General features: G+C 42.6%; 1 protein-coding gene across 1 annotated transcript in view; it reads left to right on the forward strand.

Annotated features, from left to right (window-relative positions):
• The first annotated feature begins 1,163 nt into the window (after positions 1-1,163).
• ISOC2 (isochorismatase domain containing 2) overlaps positions 1,164-24,618 on the forward strand; it is a 133,991-nt gene continuing 110,536 nt past the window's right edge. Inside the window, exon 1 of the mRNA XM_073552134.1 lies at positions 1,164-1,304. The gene's annotated coding sequence lies outside the window, so the exon portion shown is untranslated. The remainder of the gene's footprint in view (positions 1,305-24,618) is intronic.

Below are 24,618 nucleotides of genomic sequence, written 5' to 3' on the forward strand. Positions count from 1 at the left end.
GGATACGGGAGTGAGGGGACCATGCATACCAGGATAGGAGGGGGGTAGCACATACCAGGATGGAAGACCATATACCAATAAAAATGCTCGCCACCCGGGTGTAGAACGGGTTCATAACTAGTATATATATATATCTTGATATTGCAGAGATAGAACAATAGCCGGTAATTCATTTGTCGGCTTCTGTAATCACCATCCTGGTTGCAAACTGTATCTTCCACAGATATGGATTACTGCATGGGACAGATGCGGGGCCTCACTATCTGTGTATTCTTCATGTGATGTCAGTGGCCCAACGTCATTTAACCCCTTGAAAACATCAGTAACTTATTCAAATCTGTGAAAATCGGGTATTTTCCCACTTTCATGCCAATTCTGATGCCCAGAACCCATTTGTGCCAGTCTGGAGAAACCTGGTTTTGCTGTGGGGCTCCCTGTTCTATATGTCTACAGTGCGATATCAGCGGCTCAGAGTCATTTAACCCCTTCATTAACGCCCTTCGCTGCCCACTTTGATGCCCATTTTTGTGCCAGTTTTATAATTTTTGTTGCTGATTTTAAGTGTATTCACATCAGGGCAGCTCGCTGCATTGTTTGTTATTATTGTGGTGCTTATCTGTTGTTGTTAAACCTATAAAAAAACAGAAAAGAAAAAATTGCGGAATAAGAAACTGACGAATAAGAATCCAACGTCAGCCTCATATTATTATTTATGTTTGTTATTAAACCTGCAAAAAACAAAACAAAACGAAAAAATGGCAAATAATAAACCAACTTCATCATAGAGTGTGTTTGTTATTAGCCTGTGAGAAACTGAAAAAACCTCCTGAGTAGAAACCATCGTCCTGCCTCCTCCTCTCTGCCCAGTTCTGGGGTCACGTGACGATGATGTCACCACAGGTCCTTCTGCACTGTGACCCTCGGAGGCTGCAGTGACAGCAGAGCTGGTGTTATCAGGGCAATCTCTGCTTATGGGGACAGGAAGAATGGTCAGGATTCAGAGTCCTCAGTGGTTGATACCTTTTAATGGCTAACTGAAAAGATGGTAACACATTGCAAGCTTTCCAGACTACTCAGGTCTCTTGCAATGTGTTACCATCTTTTCAGTCAGCCATTAAAAGGTATCAACCACTGAGGACTCTGAATTCTGACCATTCCTCTATCTACTGGCTACCACGGTACAGAGATCTACATGTGTCTGTCCCTCCCAGCCTCCATGTAACTGATCACATGACCGTGACGTCATCGCAGGTCCTGCGTCCCCTGTATATAAGCTGCGCTGAGGCTACAGTCTGCAGATAAAGGTGACGCTGCCGCTGATGAGTGTGCTGTGATTATTAGCAGCGTGTCCTGCAGCCACTGTGGGGGCGAGCACGGTGTGGCACAGGGCAGGACAGCCTGAGTGGATTGACTGGGAAACGTGTAGTAGAGCCTGTGTGTGGTGGGAGGTCAGCATGATACCGGCCACCCCTTCCTGCCTGGGCCTCTCAGGCCCGGTACACACCAGCATCGAAACAAATTGGCCTACTTTCACTCAGAAAGCTTGGACTGGTTATTTCTCACTTGTCATCTATATGGTGGCACTTTATACATCAGCAGTGATTAAACATGGCCATTTACTGTTTCCAGTCATAGACTTGCAATGTATCCGTAAAAATCAGCTGCTAGATGGTGTCTCTGCATGGAATGCAATTTTCTTGCACCTACTGTTTGCCACATGGGGTTTTTTGCCTTCTGCTGGATCAACATGTTAGGGCAAGTTAGGATAGGCAATGGGTTGTCCTAGATCGGCCTAAAGTCTTCCTTCAACCTTGAGGCTGGGTTCACACGTAGCGGAAATTACAGCGAGAATTCCGGAATTCCATTCCGCGGGAAAATCGCATTTTAAATTTCTGCGATTTTCCCGCGGAAAAACTAGCGTTTTTGCTTGCAAGTGTAATTAGCTTGCAGAATGCTAGCGTTTTCCAAGCGATCTGTAGCATCGCTTGGAGAACTGATTGACAGGATGGTCACACTCGTCAAACATAGTGTTTGACAAGTGTGATCATCTTTTTACTATTGAGGCCGCCTATGCAGCATAAGTAGTAAAAGATAGAATGTAAAAAAAAATATTGTTATTTTCACCTTCCGACGTCCCGCACAGCCTTCCCGCCTCTCTCCACGCTCCCGGTCCCAGTAATCCTTTGCGACAATTACTGCGATGACGTCTGTTCTCGCGGGATCGCGACGTCTCGCGGTCATTCGCAATGACGTCGCAATCCCGCGAAAACGGACATCATCGCACGCAAAGGCTGACTGGGAACGGGAGCGTGGAGAGAGGCAGGAAGGCTGGGCGGGACGTCGGAAGGTGAGAATAACAGTATTTTTTTATTTTAAATTCTATTTTTTACAGGGATATGGTACCCAAAGCCCGGAGGACAGTCTCCTCTCCTCCGGACCGTGGGTACCATCCGCAAATGTTCTGCTACTTTTCGCATGGTGTGCACAGCCACATGCGGAAAGTAAGCAGAACAATGCATTCCTATGGGTGCGGGATCGCCGTGATTCTGCGAAATTAATGAGCATGCTGCGTTTTTTACCGCGAAGCGATTCCGCCACGGTAAGAACCGCAGCATTAGCACAGCATTGCAGAATCCCATAGGAATGCATATGATGCTTGTTTTTCGCGTTTTCGCGGCAAAATCGCACGGTTAAAACCGCAGCGGAAACGCGAAAAAAACGCCACGTGTGAAGTCAGCCTGATAACTATGTTACTATACACTTGAATGAGTGACTCTCATCCAACACAAGAAAGAAACTAGTGCACGATGCAACTTTTTTCACATTTAAATTTGGTTTGTTTACCCCTTCCTGACATGCACTGTACTTGTAGGATGCCACGGGAGCTACATTCCCGCATACCGCTGCATAGGTATGATGCTGCGATTGCGGGGGCTCATGCTGGGCACTACCACGATTGGGTGCAGATGTCCGCTCTAGAGAGCTTACACCCTGTAGCAAAACTCATGATTGGTGCTAGCACCGATCACTGACGTTTAAAGCTATGTGCCCAGGCTGCGGTTTTGGCCGCTGCGGATCAGCAGCAGTTCTGCAGACAGTGTACAGTAGCATGTAAGTCTATGTGATTTACATTCTGCTGTGCACATGCAGATTTTTAACTGCGGAAAAGCTGCGGTTTTGAATCCGCAGAAAGAAATGACGTCACTTCTTTTCTGTGGATTTTGCTGCGGTTTACCATCTCCATTGTAGAGGTGATAAACCGCAGGGGAAAACCGCAGGCCAATCCGCAGGTAAAACCGCAGGTCATTTTACCTGCGGTTCCGCAGATAAAAAATCCGCAGAACAATCCGCAGCGTGTGCACATAGCCTAACTCCTCTGATGCCTGTCGATAGTGACAGCAACATCAAGGAGCATCGCAGAGGGAATGAGCTCCCTCTGTGCTTCTATCGACACAACGCGATGCAATCGCGTTGTGATAATGATGATAATAATAATATTTTTCTATAGCGCCAACATATTCTGCAGCACTTTACATTATAGAGGGGACTTTTACAGACAATAGACATTACAGCATAACAATAAACACGTAGATCAAAACAGATACCAAGAGGAATGAGGGCCCTGCTCGCAAGCTTACAGTCTGTGAGGGAAAAGGTAGACACGAAAGGTGGGTGGTAACAAATGCTTTTATTGTTCGGACCAGCCATAGTGTAAAAATCGGGTGTTCCTGTGGCTGCATGAACCAGTTAACAGTCTAGATATGTAACAGTACAGACACAGAGGGCTATTACATGCATAAAGCATGTGAGAACATGATGCAAGGAACCTGGTTATGGTAAAAGATTTTGAATGAGCCATACAGGGATATTTAGGTTAATGCGTTGATTCGATAGGTTAGTCTGAACAAATGCATTTTTAGGACACGCTTAAAGCTGTGGGGATTGCGGATTAATTGTATTAACCTGGGTAGTGCATTCCAAAGAATTGGCGCATCACGTGAAAAGTCTTGGAGACGGGACTGGGAGGTTCTGATTATTGAGGATGTTAACCTCAGGTCATTAGCAGAACGGAGGGCACGGATAGGGTGGTAGGCTGAGACAAGGGAGGAGATGTAGGGTGGTGCTAAGCCATGGAGAGCTTTGTGGGTGAGGGTAATAAGTTTATACTGAATTCTGGAGTGGATGGATAGCCAGTGTAAGGACTGGCACAAGGTAGAGGCATCGGTGTAACGATTGGTGAGGAATATGATCCTAGCTGCAGCATTCAGGACAGATTGGAGAGGGGAGAGTTTGGTAAGAGGGAAACCGATTAGTAGAGAGTTACAATACTCCAGATGAGAATGAATAAGAGAAACAGTAATAGTTTTTGCAGAGTCAAAAGTAAGAAAGGGTCGAATTCTAGAAATGTTTTTGAGGTGCAGATTACAAGAGCGAGCCAGTGATCGGATGTGGGGGGCAAAGGAAAGCTCGGAATCAAGTATAAGACAGTGGGCATGTTGCTGGGGAGTAATGGTGGAATCACACACAGAAATGGCAATGTCGGGTATAGGTAGGTTAGTAGAGGGAGGAAACACAAGTTCAGTTTTAGACAGGTTCAGTTTCAGATAGAGGGAAGACATGATGTTAGAGACAGCGGTAAGACAATCACTGGTATTTTCCAAAATGCAGGTGTGATAGCAGGAGAAGTGTATAATTGGGTGTCATCAGCATAGAGATGGTACTGGAAACCAAATCTACTGATTGTTTGACCAATAGGAGCAGTATACAAAGAGAAGAGGAGGCGGCCTAGAACTGATCCTTGAAGAACCCCAAAAGTAAGGGGAAGATGAGTAGGAGGAGCTAGCAAAAGATACTGTAAAGGAGTGGTCAGGCCGATGGAGCGGAGCATAGTGAGGAGGAGCTGATGATCTATCTACAGTGTCGAATGCTGCGGAGAGATCCAAGAGAATTAGCATGGAGTAGTGACCATTATATTTAGCTGTTAGAAGATCATTCGAGACTTTAGTGAGGGCAGTTTCAGTAGAGTGTAGAGTGCGGAAACCGGATAGTAAAGGGTTGAGAAGAGAGTTATCTGAGAGATAGCGGATAAGTCGGGTGTGAACCAGGCGTTCCAGGGGTTTAGACATGAAGGGAAGATTAAAGACAGGTCTATAGTTGGCGGCACAGTTTTGGTGATGGGATGGCTTTTTTAGTAATGGCTGTATGATGGCATGCTTAAATGAGGAAGGAAAGATACTGGAAGAGAGGTTAAATATTTTTGTTAGGTGAGTGGTGACAGCAGGGGAAAGGGACTGGAGGACAGGACATGTGATGGAATGGGGTCACTGGTGCAAGTGGTAGGGCGAGAAGATGCAAGGAGCCTGCTTACTTCTTCTTCTGGGACTGGTTCAAAGTCAGAGAGTGAGCTAGATGCAGCGGGGGAGGACAGTGTATGGTATGAGGTGATTGGGAGATAATTTCCTGTCGGATATGGTCAATTTTTTCATTGGAGATCTGTGGTTCCCTACTCTTGGTTTGAGTACGGAATGAAAAGTGTCAAAGCGACGTTTCGGGTTATTGGACAGTGAGGTGATGAGGGTGTTGAAATAGGTTTGTTTGGAGAGGTGAAGGGCAGTGTTGTATGTTTAAGAATTAACTTATAATGGATGAAATCTTCGGGTAGATTGGATTTTCTCCACAGACGTTTGGCGCACCTGGAGCACCGCTGTAGGAAGCGTGTTTGCAGCGTGTGCCAGGGCTGTCGCTGTCTGTGCCTAGTTGTTCTATTTATAACAGGTGCAGCTTCATCCTGGACACTTTGAAGTGTTTCATTGTAATGCTTCAGTGCGGATTCAGGACATGAGAGGGAGGGGATAGGGGCCAATGATGACTGCAAGTTCTTCATGAGTTGATGTGTTGATGATCTCCATGGTGACCCCTGGCCCCAAGATGGCCGCAGTGTCCTGCAAGGAAGGTGGCTTGTGAGCGCCTGCTAAGAGCAGGAGCTGACACGCCTCCTTGCCTGTATGACGCTGCTCTGATACCCTACAGTGCCGAATCACTGCAGAGTGTCAGGCCAGTGATCTGTCAGTGTATAGTGACATTGTAAAAAAAAAAGTTATTAAACAGTGTAAAAATCTAAAAATAATCCCCAAATAAAGAAAAATAAAGAAAAAAAGTACAATAAATATATTCACATAAAAAAGTACAAATATTTGTTATCATTGCGTCCGTGACGACCTATAAATCAGTCCCTTTAGATGACCCCTTCAGTGAACACCGTAAAAAAAATAAAAACGAGGTGTAAAAATATGTTGTATTATCATACCGCCAAACACAAAGTGCAACAAAACGCAATAGAAAACACAAATGTAAATACAAATAGTACCGCTGAAAACATCACCTTGTCCCGCAAAAAAAAAGCCGCCAAACCACTCCATCATCGGAAAAATACAAAAGTTAGAACGCTCAGAATAAAGCGATGCAAAAATAATTATTTTTTCTATAAAAATGGTTTTCATTGTATAAAAGTTCAAAAACATAGAAATTTTTTTTAAGTGGGGTATCACTGTAATCGTACTGACCAGATAAATAAAAATGTCATCAATTGTACCACATGTGGAACGGTATTTTTTTTTTTTTTTTTAAATCCTGAATTGCTGGTTTTTGTTATTTCTACCTCCCAAAAATCGGAATAGAAAGTGATAAAAAAAAGTCATGTGCCTGAAAATGGTACCAATAAAAATGTTAACTCGTCCTGCAAAAAAGAAGCCCTCACATGACTCTGTGGGCCAAAATATGGAAAAATTATAGCTCTCAAAATGTGGTGATGCGCAATAAAAAGCGTCTTTTAGTGTGTGACAGCTGCCAAACATAAAAACCCGATATCGATCTGGTATCACTGTAATCACCCCGACCCGAAGAATAAATAATAATAATAATAATTATCTTTATTTATATAGCGCCAACATATTCCACAGCGCTTTACAATTTTAACAGTTTCAATCAAACATAACAGTCAAAAGTAACAACTTTAGCAATAATACAATGATTACAGCAAAATAAGACGATCCTGCTCGTGAGAGCTTACAATCTACAATCTCCATCCATCCCTCACTCCCTCAAGATGGCTGGACCATCATTGTAAATACACACCTGTACTCTGTATCTCCCCCACCTCATTGTATTATTACATGGATTTAACGTGTCTCTGATATTTTGGCACTGATACACTTTAATGTATATTTTATATTGTTGTATCCTAGTCCTTTCACGTGTAGTGCATACAACTAGATATTGCATTTTTGTGGCCCTTCTCTTATTTGCATTTTGCAAAAAGAAGAATATTTGAAAATTGTCTCGCTATGTAAAATGGCAATTTTTATGGCTATTACATGGATTTAACGTGTCTCTGATATTGTGGCACTTTGCAGTTCTGACATATTTTTGTATTTTACATCAATAAATAATATATTTTGTGACCTATACTCTGGGTGGTGTTCTATCTACGTGTTTTGTTTTTTGTTCATAGCATATGGGAAGCAGCCGACAGCTCTTCAATATACTGTATAGATTCACATTCCAACTCCAATGAACCCAATTGGAGATACAGCAATCCAAAAACAAAAAGGAGCAGCATCCAGCCCAGGTGAAAAAGAAAAAAAATCTTTATTCCGCCATGATACAACGTTTCGACTAGTGTTGATCTTTGTCAATTATATACTTGATAAAGGCCAACACTAGTTGAAACGTTGTATCATGGCGGAATAAAGATTTTTTTTCTCTTTTTCACCTGGGCTGGATGCTGCTGCTTTTTGTTTTAAACAACATATAGCGTCTACATGTTTGGCATTTCTATAGTCATGTCTCCAGAAGCATGAGCTGGACGTATTGGTGACTACAACGTACTGGCCACTACAGCATACTGGTCACTACAATGGCAGCTTGCAGTTTTCACTCTGCAACATCCACTGCTGCTTGTTTCTGGAAAATACCCATGCAATCAAAATTGTCTTTACACCTGTAGATGAATTCCTAAAGGGGTGTAATTCCCCCAAATGAAGTCATTTAAGGGGGATTCTGCTTTTCTAGCACTTAGTGGCCCTGTATATGGAGTCCGCAAACTATTGTAGGAAAATCTGCGCTCCAGGAGGCAAATAAATAGCGCTCTGTCCCTCCTGAGTCTCGCCGTGTGGCTAAGCATACTGTACAGCCACATGGGGTATTTCTATATTCAGCAGAAATTCTGGTGCCTTTTTTACCTATTTTCCAGTATGAAAATGTAAAATTTGGGGCTAACACAGTCTGGACTGGATGTTCGTGGGTCACCCCAATGAGAAACCTTCTGTGTGAAAATGCAAACTTTTTTTTGTGGGAATTTTTTTTTCATTTTGACGGCTCAACGTTATAAACTCCTGTGAAGCACCTGGGGTTTTAAGGTGCTCACCACACATCTAGATAAGTTCCCTGAGGAGTCTAGTTTCCAAAATGGTGTCACTTGTGGGGGGTTTCCGAATGCGACATGGCATCCACTAATTATTCCAGTAAATTTTGCAATCAAAAAGTCATATGGCGCTCCTTCCCTTCCAAGCCAAGCACCCAAACAGTTGCTTTCCTCCACATATCCACATACTGGGTATCAGCGTACTCAGGAGAAATTGCAAAACATATTCTCTGGTCTATTTTCTTCTGTAAGGCCACGTTCACACGTTTAGTGTTTCAAATCAATATTTATATGCCAAAACCAGGATTGGAACAATCGGAGGAAAAGTCTAATAGAAACTCGTCACCACTTCTGTATTTATCACCCACTCCTGGTTTTGGCTACAAATACTGATGTAAAATACAGACCGAATACTGAATGTGTGAACATGGCCTTACCCTTGAAAAAGTAAAAAAAAGAAAAAAAAAATAGGCCTAAAGAAAGATATGTGTAAATAAAAGTTAAAATGTTTATTTTTTTCTTCAACATTCCATTAATTCCTGTGAAGTACCTGAAGGGTTAATAAACTTCTTGAATGTGGTTTTGAGCACCTTGAGGGGTGCAGTTTGTATAATGGTGTCACTTTTGGATACTTTTTTTTCATATAGGCCCCTCAAAGTCACTTCAAATGTGAGACGGTCTCAAAAAAAATGGTTTCGTAAATTTTGTTGTAAAAATGAGAAATCGCTGGTCAACTTTTTGACCCTTATAACTTCCTAACAAAGAAAATATGTTTCAAAAATTGTGCTGATGTAAAGTAGACATGTGGGAATATTATTTTTAACTACTAGATGAAGAGCCCGGCGTTGCCTGGGCATAGTAGCCAACTGTGGTTAGTTATAGCAAACTATAATGATTATATTGCACATAAAAACCGTGCATCTAATCCTATCCTGTGTGATACTGACTGCTGAGCCATGTATCTAATCCAATTCTGTGTGATACTGACTGCTGAGCCGTGTATCTAATACTATTCTGTGTGATACTGTGTGCTGAGCTGCGTATCTAATCCTATCCTGTGTGATACTGCCTGCTGAGCCGTGTATCTATTCATCTCCTGTGTGATACTGACTGCTGAGCTGTGTATCTAATCCTATCCTGTGTGATACTGACTGCTGAGCCGTGTATCTAATCCTGTTCTGTGTGATACTGTCTGCTGAGCCGTGCATCTAATACTATTCTGTGTGATACTGTGTGCTGAGCTGCGTATCTATTCCTATCCTGTGTGATACTGACTGCTGAGCTGTGTATCTAATCCTATCCTGTGTGATACTGCCTGCTGAGCCATGTGTCTAATCCTCTCCTGTGTGATACTGACTGCTGAGCTGTGTATCTAATCCTATCCTGTGTGATACTGAGTGATACTGCCTGCTGAGCCATGTGTCCAATCCTCTCCTCTGTGATACAGACTGCTGAGCTGTGTATATAATCCTATCCTGTGCGATACTGGTTGCTGAGATGTGTATCTAATCCTCTCCTGTGTGATACTGACTGCTGAGCTGTGTATCTAATCCTATCCTGTGTGATACTGAGTGATACTGCCTGCTGAGCCATGTGTCTAAGCCTCTCCTGTGTGATACTGACTGCTGAGCTGTGTATCTAATCCTATCCTGTGTGATACTGACTGCTGAGCTGTGTATCTAATCCTATCCTGTGTGATACTGGGCTCCCCCTGCAGTCTGTGTCAGAGGGTGGTCTGTGTTGGCACGGTAATAAATTGTGTTATTTCCAGCTTTACAGAAGGACGATAACACCATAGAAATGATAAGGATAATAGGCCTCAGTTACCACAACTGTCTATAAACAAAACTGTTGCTGATAGCAACCAATCACAGCTCATTTTTCATCTTTTAAGCAGCTCTGGGACAGCGTGGCTAGTTTTGAGTGGTGACTTTTGTGTTTCGACTTTTATGTGGCGAGGTTGGTGTGTGTGGTGAAATGTGTGCTGAGGGTGGTATATGTGCTGAAGCACGTGGTAGTGTGTGGCGCATTTTGTGTGTGTTCATATCCCTGTGTGTGGTGAGTATCCCATGTCAGGGCCCCACCTTAGCAACTGTACAGTATTTACTCTTTGGCGCCTTCGCTCTCATTCTTTAAGTCCCCCTTGTTCACATCTGGCAGCTGTCAATTTGCCTCCAACACTTTTCCTTTCACTTTTTCCCCATTATGTAGATAGGGGCAAAATTGTTTGGTGAATTGGAATGCGCGTGGTTAAAATTTCACCTCACAACATAGCCTATGACGCTCTTGGGGTCCAGACGTGTAACTGTGCAAAATGTTGTGGCTGTAGCTACGACGGTGCAGATGCCAATGCATACACTTTTTCCCCATTATGTAGATAGGGGCAAAATTGTTTGGTGAATTGGAACGCGCGGGGTTAAAATTTTGCCTCACAGCATAGCCTATGACGCTCTCGGGGTCCAGACATGTGAGTGTGCCAAATTTTGTGGCTGTAGCTACGACGGTACAGATGCCAATACATACATACACTTTTTCCCCATTGTATAGATAGGGGCAAAATTGTTTGGTGAATTGGAATGCGTGGGGTTAAAATTTCACCTCACAACATAGCCTATAACGCTCTCGGGGTCCAGATGTGTGACTGTGCCAAATTTTGTGGCTGTAGCTGCGACGGTGCGGATGCCAATCCCGGACATACATTCATACACACACACCCCTGTTGTGAGTTCATTTTCTGGTCTACCAGTTGTGAGTTCTCCTTCCAGGCTCCCTCTGGTGGTAACAGGAGGTAGTGAGGCTGATTTAAACAGTAGAGATCTGCCACCTGATAATGAGGATGACGATTGGACCTCAGGAATCTCAGATTGGATTTAAGACAGCCGACACCCTACTCTGGTGCTGGTGATTCCTTCTGCTGTCAGGTCTTGGTTCTCAGCTCTGTTCCAGTCAGCTCAAACTGAGTTTTTCTGCTAATGTTCACACTTGATTTTGTTGTTCTATTCAGTTTTTTGTGTGGTCAGCCAGCCCCGGCTGGGGCTGTGCTGAATTTCCACTCTTATTTATCTGTATTTGCCAATTTGCTTTTTGTCCCTTATTAGATTGGCCTCTTTTTGCTCTGTCTCAGAATATTTCAGAGTGCTGATATAGTGGGAGAAGTCTAGTGAATTCAGGGTTAATTTAGTTATGAGAAGTGTTGGACATTATTTTGTAGGGTTTTGGGCAGATTGCAGACAGTGTCTTTCCTTTCCTCTCCTTTCTAGTTAGTTTGGGTCCCATCGTTTGCTCAGCCTATTTTCCAGCCTGTGTTTGTGTTTTCATCTTGTTTCACCATCAATACATGTGTGGGGGCTGTCTATTCCTTTGGGGTCTGCTCTGGAGCAGTTAGTTTTCCCCTTTTCTTGCTTTAGGCTTATTTAGTCCTCCAGCCGCGACGAGGCGTCTAGGTTCATCGTAGGTACGCTCCACGGCTGCTGCTAGTTATATGGTTAGGATCAGGGATCTGCAATCTGCATAGTTACCAACCTCTCTGGTTTTTCTGGGACTTAGCTTGTTTTAGGTTTTTTCCTCCTCGGTGACCCAGTCATAACAGAATCACCAGCCATACTGCAGATTCTAGGGTACTCAAAAGCAGGAAAAAGTTGTTAAAAAAAAAAGTGTCAGAATTTTTTTTTTTTATGTATTTTTTCCTCTTTTTCTCTGGGGCCATAGGAGGATTTTTTTCCTAATGGAGATTAAGCAATTGTCTGATCGTGTGGAGCAACTTGCTGCTGAAGTGCAGGGAATTTCCACCTACCTCATTCAGTCGCATGCTGCCGAACATAAGATCCCTACTCCTGATGTGTTTTCTGGGGATCGGTCTAAATTTCTGATTTTTAAGAATAATTGTAAATTATTTCTTGTCTTGAAGCCTAACTCATCGGGGAGCTCTGCGCAGCAGGTTAAAATTGTCATCTCCTTGCTGGGCGGCGATCCCCAGGATTGGGCTTTTTCTCTGACACCTGAAAATCCTATTCTGACTAATGTGGATGCATTTTTTCAAGCCTTGAGGTTGTTGTATGATGAACCTAGTGCTGTTGATCAAGCTGAGAGAACCCTGTTGGCATTAAACCAGGGTCAGGATTCTGCAGAGTTATACTGTCAAAAATTCCGAAAGTGGGCGGTCCTTACTACATGGAATGATAGTGCTTTGGCAGCTCTCTTTTGGAAGGGTTTATCAGAGACTGTAAGGCTGTTTGCCCACGATGCGATTTTTAAGCGTTTTTGCCTCGATTTTCGGCGCGAAAACGATGCAAAAACGTTTAAAAATCTTGTACATGACGCACCCCATGCATTCCTATGGCATTCCGCACATGCTGTGCTAATGCTGCGCTTTTTTCCGCGGCGGAATCGCATCGCGGAAAAAATCGCAGCATGATCATTCTTTTGTGCGGAATCGCAAAGAATTGCCGTGATTCCGCACCCATAGGAATGCATGAGAATCGCTTACTTCCCGCATGTGGCTATGCCCACCATGCGGGAAGTTAAGCGTCTCATGTGCGGTTGGTACCCATGGAGTGGAGGAGATTAGACTGTCCTCCAGGCCCTGGGTACCATACCCCTGTAAAAAAAAGAATAAAAAATAAAAAATCGGGGTATATTTGCCTTCCGACGTCCCGCGCTGCATTCCTGGGCCTCAGCGTTCCCAGTAATGCCTTGCGGCAAGGTCCTGTGATGACGTAGTCTCGAGTGATCGCTATAGTAACGTGAGACCAACATCATCACAGGTCTCGCAAGGCATTACTGGGAACGCTGAGGCCCGGGATGGCAGCGCGGGACGTCGGAAGGTAAATATACCCCGATTTTTTATTTTTTTATCATTTTTAACATTTTATCTTTTACTATTGAGACCGCATAGGCGGCCTCAATAGTAAAAAGCTGGTCACACTTGTCAAACACTATGTTTGACGAGTGTGACCAACCTGTCAATCACTTTCCAAGCGATGCTTCAAATCGCTTGGAAAGTGCTTGAGAAAATTGCGGCAAAATCGCGAACAGAATCGCGGTGAAATCGCGCGGAAAAAAACGCGTGATTTCTGGGAAGAAGTCCGGTTTTCATTGTGCATTTTAAAACGCTACGTGGGCCCATAGCCTAAAAGATGTTATGGTGGGATTTCCTGTTCCCCCTGGTCTCGATGATTCTATGTCATTGGCCATTCAAGTTGATCGGCGTTTACGTGAACGTAAAACTACACGGGAGGCGCTGCCACCTTTTGAACAAACGTCTGAACCTATGCATTGTGATGGGGTTTTGTCTAGGGCGCAACGTCAGGAGTTTAGAAGGCGTAATAAGCTGTGTTTTCTCTGTGGAGACGCCTCTCATACTATTTCTGTCTGCCCTAAACGAGAGATACGTTTTGCACACACATTTGCTGTGGGTGGCGTACAACCTAAGTTCTGTTTGGCAATTACTCTGATCTGCTCCTTATCCACGTTTTCCACTAAGGCTTTTGTGGATTCAGGAGCAGCGTTGAATCTGATGGATTTGGACTTTGCTAAACGTTGTGGTTTTTCCATGATGCCTCTGCGGACGCCTAGTCCTTTAAGGGGTATTGATGCTACTCATTTGGCAGAGAATAAACCTCAGTTTTGGACCCAGGTGATTATGCGAGTTGCCCCAGACCACCAAGAAAATTGTAAATTTTTGGTGCTGCATAATTTGCATGATACTATTGTTCTGGGTTTTCCCTGGTTGCAAACTTATAATCCAGTTTTGGATAGGAAATCTGGACTGTGGTGAGTTGGGGTTGTCAGTGTGTTCTTAGGGACGCTCCTGTTTTCTCCACCTCTCCTCAGTCTCATGATATTCCTGATTATCTGGCCGATTTTTCTGATGTATTTAGTGAGAGTAAGTCTGCATCTTTGCCTCCTCATAGGAGTTATGACTGTGCAATTGAGTTGATGCCTGGGTGTAAATTTCCCAAGGGTCGGCTTTTCAACTTATCAGTACCCGAACATGATGCTATGCGATCCTATATTAAGGAGTCGTTGGAGAAGGGTCATATTAGACCATCCTCGTCACCTTTAGGTGCTGGTTTTTTTTTGTGGCCAAGAAAGATGGTTCATTAAGACCGTGTATTGATTATCGTTCCCTTAACAAGATGATGGTTAAATATCAGTACCCGTTACCTCTGATGTCTGATTTATTTTCTAGAGTTAAGAGTGCCTGCTGGTTTACTAAGCTTGACCTCAGGGGGGCGTATAATCTTATTCGCATCAAGCATGGGGATGAATGGAAGATGGCGTTTAATACTCCGGAAGGACATTTTGAGTACCTGGTGATGCCTTTTAGGCTCACTAATGCCCCTTCTGTCTTCCAGTCCTTTATGAATGATATTTTCCGTGACTTTGTGGATAAGTTTTTGATCATCTATCTGGATGATATTTTGATCTTTTCTAGTGATTGGGATTCTCATGTGGAACACGTCCGGACTGTGTTCCGTATTTTGAGGGAGAATTCCCTGTTTGTTAAGGGATCGAAATGCCTCTTTGGTGTATAGAGGATTTCATTTTTGGGATTTATCTTGTCTCCATCGACTATTGAAATGGACCCGGACAAGGTACAGGCCATTTATGATTGGGTTCAGCCTACTTCTTTGAAGGCCCTCCATAAGTTTTTGGGTTTTGCTAATTTCTATCGTAAATTTATAGGTAATTTTTCTGGTATTGTCTAACCACTGACTGATCTGACCAAGAAGGGCGCTGATGTGCTGAATTGGTCTCCTGAGGCTGTCTCAGCATTTCAGGAGCTTAAGCGGAGATTTACTTGAGCTCCGGTTTTACGGCAACCTGATGTCTCACTTCCATTTCAGGTGGAGGTAGATGCTTCTGAGATTGGTGCAGGAGCTGTTTTGTCCCCAAAAGACCCTGTGACTTCTAAGATGAATCCCTGTGCCTTCTTTTCTCAAAAGTTCTCCCCATCTGAACGCAACTATGACGTGGGGAATCGCGAATTGTTGGCCATGAAATGGGCATTTGAGGAGTGGAGACATTGGTTGGAGGGAGCTAGACATCAAGTTGTGGTCTTCACCGATCACAAGAATTTGATTTATCTGGAGTCGGCCAAATGCTTGAATCCTAGACAGGCTAGATGGGCCTTGTTTTTCACGCGTTTTAATTTTGTGGTCTCTTTTCTTCCGGGCACTAAGAATGTTAAGGCAGACGCCCTTTCTAGGAGTTTCTTTGCCGATTCTCTTAATGTGACCGAGCCTACTACCATCCTAGGTGAGGGGGTAGTTCTTTCTGCCATTTCGCCCGATTTGAGATGCGCCCTGGAGGAATTTCAGGAGGATAAACCTGAGCGTTGCCCTATGGGAAAATTGTATGTTCCTGACCAGTGGAGAAAGAGAGTGTTGTCTAAAATTCATTGCTCCGCATTGGCTGGTCATCCAGGTATTTTTGGTACCAGAGATTTGGTGAGTCGGTCCTTTTGGTGGCCTGCCTTATCTTGTGATGTCAGGAATTTTGTACAGTCCTGTGGGACTTGTTCTCGGTCTAAACCCTGTTCTCGTTCTAGTGGGTTGCTGATGCCTTTGCCGGTGCCCAAGAGGCCATGGACCCATATCTCAATGGATTTTATTTCTGATCTTCCTGTCTCTCAGAGAATTACTGTTATCTGGGTGATTTGTGATAGATTTTCGAAGATGGTCCATCTGGTACCACTCCCAAAGTTGCCATCTTCCGCAGAGTTGGTGCCCTTGTTTTTACGACAGGTTGTTCGGTTACATGGGATTCCTGAGAACATTGTGTCCGACAGAGGAGTTCAGTTTGTTTCCAGATTCTGGAAAGCCTTTTGTTCCAGTCTGGGAATTCAGTTATCCTTCTCCTCCGTGTCTCATCCCCAGACCAATGGACAGACTGAGAGAACAAACCAGACCTTGGAGTTTTATTTAAGATGTTTTAAATCTGCTGATCAGGATGATTGGGTCTCATTTTTGCCCTTGGCCGATTTCGCGCTGAACAATAGAGCTAGTTCTGCCACTTTGATGTCACCCTTTTTCTGTAATTTTGGGTTTCATCCTCGATTCTCTTCAGGGCAAGTGGAATCTTCGTCCTGCCCAGGTGTGGACACTGTGGTTGAGAGAATGCAGCAGATATGGGACCAGGTGGTGGATAAGTTGTCACTCTCTCAGGAAAAGGCCCAGCGATTTTCCAACCGGCAAAGGACCATTGGTCCCCGGTTTAAAGTGGGTGATATGGTTTGGTTGTCGTCTAAGAATATTCCTATGAAGGTTGCATCTCCAAAATTTAAGCCAAGATTTATTGGACCTTATAAGATTTTGGAGATTCTTAATCCTGTTTCTTTTCGATTGGCTCTTCCAGTTACGTTCAAGATCCATAACGTATTTCACAAATCTCTGTTGAAGAGGTTTGTTGAACCAGTGGTTCCTATGGCAGCACCTCCTGACCCTGTGTTGGTTGAAGGCAATGTGGAATATGAGGTAGAGAAAATATTGGATTCTCATTTGGTTAGACGGAGACTCCAGTATTTGGTCAAATGGAAGGGTTATGGCCAGGAGGATAATTCTTAGGTCTCTGCCTCTCATATTCATGCCAATAGATTGGTTCGTGCTTTTCACCGGGCCCATCCTGATCGGCCTGGTGGCGTGGATGAGGGTTCGGTGACCCCTCCTCAAGGGGGGGTACTGTTGTGAGTTCATTTTCTGGTCTACCAGTTGTAAGTTCTCCTTCCAGGCCCCCTCTGGTGGTAACAGGAGGTAGTGAGGCTGATTTAATCAGAGATCTGCCACCTGATAATGAGGATGACGATTGGACCTCAGGAATCTCAGATTGGATTTAAGACAGCCGACGCCCTACTCTGGTGCTGGTGATTCCTACTGCTTGTCAGGTCTTGGTTCTCAGCTCTGTTCCAGTCAGCTCAAGCTAAGTTTTTCTGCTAATGTTCACACTTGATTTTGTTGTTCTATTCAGTTTTTTGTGTGGTCAGCCAGCCCCGGCTGGGGCTGTGCTGAATTTCCACTCTTATTTATCTGTATTTGCCAATTTGCTTTTTGTCCCTTATTAGATTGGCCTCTTTTTGCTCTGTCTCAGAATATTTCAGAGTGCTGATATAGTGGGAGAAGTCTAGTGACTTCAGGGTTAATTTTGTTATCAGAAGTGTTGGACATTATTTTGTAGGGTTTTGGGCAGATTGCAGACAGTGTCTTTCCTTTCCTCTCTTTTCTAGTTAATTTGGGCCCCATTGTTTGCTCAGCCTATTTTCCTGCCTGTGTTTGTGTTTTCATTTTGTTTCACCGTCAATACATGTGTGGGGGCTGTCTATTCCTTTTGGGGTCTGCTCTGGAGCAGTTAGTTTTCCCCTTTTCTGGCTTTAGGCTTATTTAGTCCTCCGGCCGTGACGAGGCATCTAGGTTCATCGTAGGTACGCTCCACGGCTGCTGCTAGTTGTGTGGTTAGGATCAGGGATCTGCAATCTGCATAGTTACCAACCTCTCTGGTTTTTCTGGGGCTTAGCTTGTTTTTGTTTTTTTCCTCCTCGGTGACCCATTCATAACACACCCCCACATTGAGTTTTATATATTAAATTTTTTGTGACATATCTCTCTGATTTTCCGTTTTTGTGTTTCCCTTTTTTGCTCCCCTTCTTCCCAGGGCCATATTTTTTAAAATGTTTTTGGTCAATATGGCCATGTAAGGGCTTGTTTTTGGCGGGACAAGTTGTACTTTTGAATGACACCATTGGTTTTAACATAACGTGTACTGGAAAATGGGAAATAAAAATTCCAAGTACGTTGAAATTGCAAAAAAAGTGCAATTCCACAGTTGTTTTGTCTTTAGGCCCCTGAGGAAGCCCACGCGAAACGCGCATTGGGGCTGCACATTCTAACCATTTACCAGGACCAATTTGGGTGAGATTTTATTTTGTGCTGGAATTGTTATCTTGGCATTTTTAGGATCTGTATGGGGCCATATTTATGGTGATATAATTATATTAGAGTTGATAATACCCATGGTTACTGCTCAAGAGTGCCTAGCACTATGATAGTGTTATAATAGGTATACATATTGCTATGAAAGCTTTATAATCTCTTTTTCCCAAGTCCACACAACTATGTAAATGTGTCAGATTCATGGTCATGTGTCCTTCACTCTGTTACTTTTTTATGTAATAAATATATTTTATTTTTTGGAAAAACATTTTTTATTGGCATTAATTAATAAAATCAATATTTTATACGGGTATTTGAAGTCCTTTTTCTTTTGGTTGTACATGTTAGTTGGAGTATACCTTTTAGTGGTGAGTTTTATTGTTTTAGCCTCTTTTCTGGATTTTTATTCATAGACACAAAACATGTCTAGGTTCTTTTTTTTAAGCGGTGAAAAAAAAATCCAAAATTTGCTAAAAAAAGGCAACATTTTCTGAGACCTTTAGCGTCTCCATTTTTCGTGATCTTGGGTTGGGTGAGGGTTTTTTTTTTGCGTGCCGAGCTGACGTTTTTAATGATACCATTTTGTTTGCCCGCTATTGCATTTTAATGCAATGTAGCGTTGACCAGAAAAACGTAATTCTGGCATTTTTAATTTTTTTCTCATTATGTCGTATAGTGATTGGGTTAATTCTTTTTTTTATTGATGGATCAGGTAATTCTGAACACGGCGATACCAAATATGTGTATGTTTGATTTCTTTTATTGTTTTATTTTGAATGGGGTGAAAGGGGGGTGATTTGAATTTTTTTATATTTTTTTATTTTTTTTAACTTTGTTAAAACATTTTTTTTCCATGCTCCAATAGTCTCCATGGGAAACTAGACGCTGCAGTACTTTGATCATCTCTGCTAAACACGGAATGATCAGATTGCCTGTGTGTAGCAGAAATGCTCACTTGCTATGAGCAGCAAAGCGTGCTCATAGCAATGACAACCACAGAGGTCTGCTGCAGACCTCTGATTGTCATTCTGACCCATCAGTGACCCGTGATCATGTGACGGGGTCACCGATGGGCGGAGCCAGTAACGCGCTTCCTTTAAGCTCGAGTTAAATGCCACTGTCAGAGATTGACAGTGGTATTTAACAGACACAGATGGATTGCGATTCCACCCGCAGCTGTTTCTGGCACATGTCAGCTAGATCAGCTGTCATGTGCATGGAAAGTTGCGGGCTCAGCGCCGGAGCCCGCACCAAACGGGGAGTTAGACGTGTGTACTATTACTGCACATGTTGAAAAAGGGTTAAAGGCATAAAAACTGAATGTTTGAAAATTGCAAAATTTTCACCAAATTTCCAATATTTTCACAAATAAATGCAAGTCATATCAAAGCAATTTTACTACTATCATGAAGTACAATATGTCACGAAACGACAATTTCAGAATCAGTGGGATCCATTAAAGCGTTCCAAAGTTATAACCACATAAAGTGGTCAGAATTGTAAAAAATGGCCTGGTCAAAAAGGTGAAAACAGGCTTCGGGGTTAATGGTTAAAATAATGGTTCAGCTGCTCTGTCCCATTGAGTAACATTGGTCCTAGTGCAATGCTCGTGCTGTCCATTTTTGTCTTACAGACAGTGTTCAGATCGCATATACGATTGTGAGAACTTGACCTGACTGTGAGATAGGAAATACAATAAAAGGAATTAAAAAAACAGACAGATTGTGGCTAACGAGAGGTAGATTTGTTCCATACCAGCAGTCAATATTAAAGCTCATCAACAGGATAATAGAGCGCGAAGGGACTGTAATATAGGATAGGGAAAAAGAATAGGCATATAAGGTAAAGTGTGGAGGAGAACCTTTTGGCCAGATTCATGGCAAAAGTACGGACCCACAGGTATAACTGGCCATGGGTTTCCTTATCAGAACTCCACTGTTTTATAGATGTATGCAGTGCTGCTTGAAAGTTTATGAATTTTTCAGAAGTTTCTGCATAAATTTGATTACCTAAAACTTCATTAGATTTTCACACAAGTCCTAAACGTAGATAGATAAATAAATGAGTCAGAAATATTAGAATTAGTCATTTTTTTTAAATGCGGTAAATCAACCAATATCAAATATCTGCGAGTGGCAAAAAAAATGTGAACCTTATATAGACTCTGTCAGTACAGAATGACTGTTCACACCACGTTTCACCACTCGGTAATCCATGGTGGAGCCAATCCTTTATATACATCTATCTTCACCGACTCTGCTTTGATTGAAAGCTCTGGCTTCATAGAGTCAGAAAAGGATGGAGAAAAATAAAAAGGTGGGAAGGTGTTTATTAAGGATTGGTCCCACCATGAAGCAACGTGTGGCGGAGCTTAGTTTGAACAATGATGGGGACACTCCAGTGAAACTCTGATCTGAGTTTGTTCAGATTATCAGCTTAGTATGATCCAATTCTCTTATATGAAGCTGAAGGAAGAAAGATCCAGAATCAAGCAACTACTAAAAACAAGTTATTTGCATCAATGTTTTACAAAAATAACTACACTACCGTTCAAAAGTTTGGGGTCACTCAGTTTTGTGTTTTCCATGAAAACTCATACTTATATTAATCAAATGAGTTGCCAAATGAATTTAAAATCTAGTCCAGACATTGACAAGGTTCAAAAAAAGATTTTTATTTGAAATAATAATTTTCTCCTTCAAACTTTGCTTTCGGCAAAGAATGCTCCCTTTGCAGCAATTACAGCATTGCAGATCTTTGGCATTCTAGCAGTTAATTTGCTGAGGTAATCTGGAGAGATTTCACCCCATGCTTCCAGAAGCCCCTCCCACAAGTTGATTTGGCTTGATGGGCACTTTTTGCGTACCATACGGTCATGCTGCTCCCACAACAGCTCAATGGGGTTGAGATCTGTTGACTGCGCTGGCCACTCCATTACAGATAGAATACCAGCTGCCTGCTTCTTCCCTAAATAGTTGTTGCATAATTTGGAGGTGTGCTTTGGGTCATTGTCCTGTTATAGGATGAAATTCGCTCCAATCAACTGCTGTCCACAGGGTATGGCATGGCATTTGAAAATGGAGTGATAGACTTCCTTATTCAAAATCCCTTTTACCTTGTACAAATCTCCCACTTTACCAGGATCAAAGCAACCCCAGAGCATTACATTACCTCCACCATGCTTGACAGATGGAGTCAGGCACTCTTCCAGCATCTTTTCAGTTGTTCTGTGTCTCACAAATGTTCTTCTGTGTGATCCAAACACATCAAACTTGGGATTCGTCTGTCCATAACACTTTTTTACGATCTTCCTCTGTCCAATGTCTGTGTTCTTTTGCCCATATTAATCTTTTCCTTTTATTAGCCAATCTCAGATATGGCTTTTTCTTTGCCACTCTGAAATTATATAGCGGGGGTGTCTCAAACCAATGTCAAATATTTAGAGGTAGCAAATTGGTATATCATGATCAATAAAACATAACCTTTAATGATTCTTTAAAAACCATACATCAAATCAAAACAAACATGTGCCAAAGTGCAATTGTGCAGTGTTCTAATAAAAACAAACCGTTTTGTACTAAATAAGGTACCATATGGCCCTGGACATTAACGTATTTCTTGTCCAGGTGTTTCAAAACCTGGAATCTCCGACCATATGAGCCTTGTATATTTGTAATTGTGTGCCGACCAGGCCTTTATGTCATCAGAATTAATATTACTTAATAGACATATATCCAGCCCGTATATAAATTAGCACAGCATATGTACAGCATCGGTCAAATGCATAAGCATAAAATCACCTCATGAGCAAATTGTATCCATTTATGATACCACTATAGAAACTGAGACCGCTGTACTTATCTTTAAACGCTTCTATAAAGAACGGATGATCAGGTAAGGTCCATCTGAAAACCCAAAATCGTGAACCGATCTCCAGACTTGTCACCCAACGCGTTTCGTCGATGCTTGACTCATCAGGGGTATTGTGACACCTTCTTCTGGCGCATAGCACTCCCGTTGTGAGATAGCTGCCTTTTATAAATCGCGGCATACCGCGGCTTGTTGCCGGTTCCGGTTGCCCCGTACAGTACTTCCGGTTTGCGCATGACGCCGGCATCTGCTCAGGCAAACTTGCCCCACTTCCTGGGTTTTCCTAAACAGACGCCGCGCGTCATGTTGAGACAGGAACCGACCATACCCTGCCCCACTTCCTGGGCGTAACCGGGCATGTCAGTCTGCATATCAAGATATTGCGTGATTGGTCTAGGCAGTCACCTGACCATCACGTATCAATAGGAGCCGCTCACTTTATTTTATTGCATCAATCTAATAGTGCGGCTTCATTTAATCAATCATAAATGTTGAATGCGTCCCCCTATCATTATTTATACGGGACCCGAATTATTAAGTCATTTTATGATTGCATAGGCGTTATGAATCAGTACAAAACGCCAACACCCATATTATGGACATTGACAGGAATTATCTTGTGAATGAAAACAAATTCTTTACACCCCGTCATAGGAAAAGAAGCAGAAAAAAGAGTCAGGATACCAACTGCAAAATATGTGTGATGTGGAAATTATTCATTTAATTTAATTTTATTGCATGCATAAGAAGGGGATACCACCAACCTCCATATATCTGTAGGAATTATAGAAAGGGTGCCCGCTAAATCTGGCCCTATAGGTCCCTAACTAGCTGTTCCCTACCTCACGCGGAGGTTGGCACCCTAAATTCCTGCGCAAATGGCGCCCCCACTCCTCGTCGGCTCTCCCTGAACTAAAAAGCCCTATTAAAACTCCCTACAAGAAGGAAGAAAAGGATAGTGTCTCATTCAGTCCTTTGGGATATACAGATTGTAATGAGAAAATCCAATAGGTTTCTCTTTGGAGTATGCGTTTATCCCAATCACCTCCTCTTGGATTTTGGGGGACCTTTTCTATGCCCATGAAACTGACTGCCTTCACGTCACCCTTATGTCTTTGACATGGGTGGCTACCGGTGTATCACGTTTATGAATTATATCTCTATGGTGTTCGCCTACCCTAACCCTCAGCTCCCTCTTGGTCTTGCCGATGTATTCAAGGCCACAGCTACAGGTGATTTTATATACCACTCCTATTGATCTACAATTAATGAATTGACCAATAGGGTAGATCTTTCCTGTGACATTGCTCTGAAATTCTTTGCTCTGTTGAATAGAGGTACAATATTTACAGCTACCACATCTGTAACAGCCTTTCGGCTGTGTACCTAGCCATGTTGAGCTGTATGAGGTTTTCTGGGTATAATGGCTGCGGACCAACCTATCCCTTAAGGAGCGGCCCCTTCTAAATGTAATTTGTGGATTGTCCGAGATCAAGCCTCCAAGATCCTTGTCCATACATAGTATTGGCCAATGTCGGTTCATAATGGCTCTCAGCTCAGCGTTTTGCGTGTACTATTTAATGAAGCTGCCAGTTGAGGACCTGTGAGGCGTTGATTTCTCAAACTACAGACTCTAATGTACTTGTCTTGTTCAGTTGTGCAGCGGGGCCTCCATCTTCTCTTTCTACTCTGGTTAGAGCCGGTTTGTGCTCTCCTCTGAAAGGAGTAGTACACACCGTTGTAAGAAATCTTCAGTTTCTTGGCAATTTCTTGCATGGAATAGCCTTCATTTCTAAGAACAAGAATAGACTGTCGAGTTTAACATGAAAGTTCTTTTTTTCTGGCCATTTTGAGAGTTAATGGAACCAGCAAATGTAGTGCACCAGATTCTCAACCAGCTCAAAGGAAGGTCAGGTTTATAGCTTCTCTAATCAGCCAAACTGATTTCAGCTGTGCTAACATACTTGCACAAGGATTTTCTAACCATCCATTAGCCTTCTTACACAGTTAGCAAACACAAAGTACCATAAGAACACTGGAGTGACGGCTGTTAGAAATGGGCCTTTATACACCTATGCAGATATTGCATTACAAACCAGAAGTTTGCAGCTAGAATAGTCAGTTACCACATTAACAATGTATAGACTGTATTTCTGAATTATTTAATGTTAACTTCATTGGAAAAAACTTTGCTTTTCTTTAAAAAATAAGGAAATTTCAAAGTGACCCTAAACTTTTGAACGGTAGTGTATTTCTATAATTACAGTGGGGGGGAAAGTATTTAGTCAGCCATCAATTGTTCAAGTTCTCCCACTTAAAAAATGAGAGAGGCCTGTAATTGACATCATAGGTAGACCACAACTATGAGAGTCAAAATGAGAAAACAAATCCAGAAAATCA

This window comes from Dendrobates tinctorius, unplaced genomic scaffold (assembly GCF_039654945.1).
Source record: "Dendrobates tinctorius isolate UK_male_01 unplaced genomic scaffold, ASM3965494v1 ptg000184l, whole genome shotgun sequence".
In the NCBI taxonomy this organism is placed as follows: Eukaryota; Metazoa; Chordata; class Amphibia; order Anura; family Dendrobatidae; genus Dendrobates; species Dendrobates tinctorius.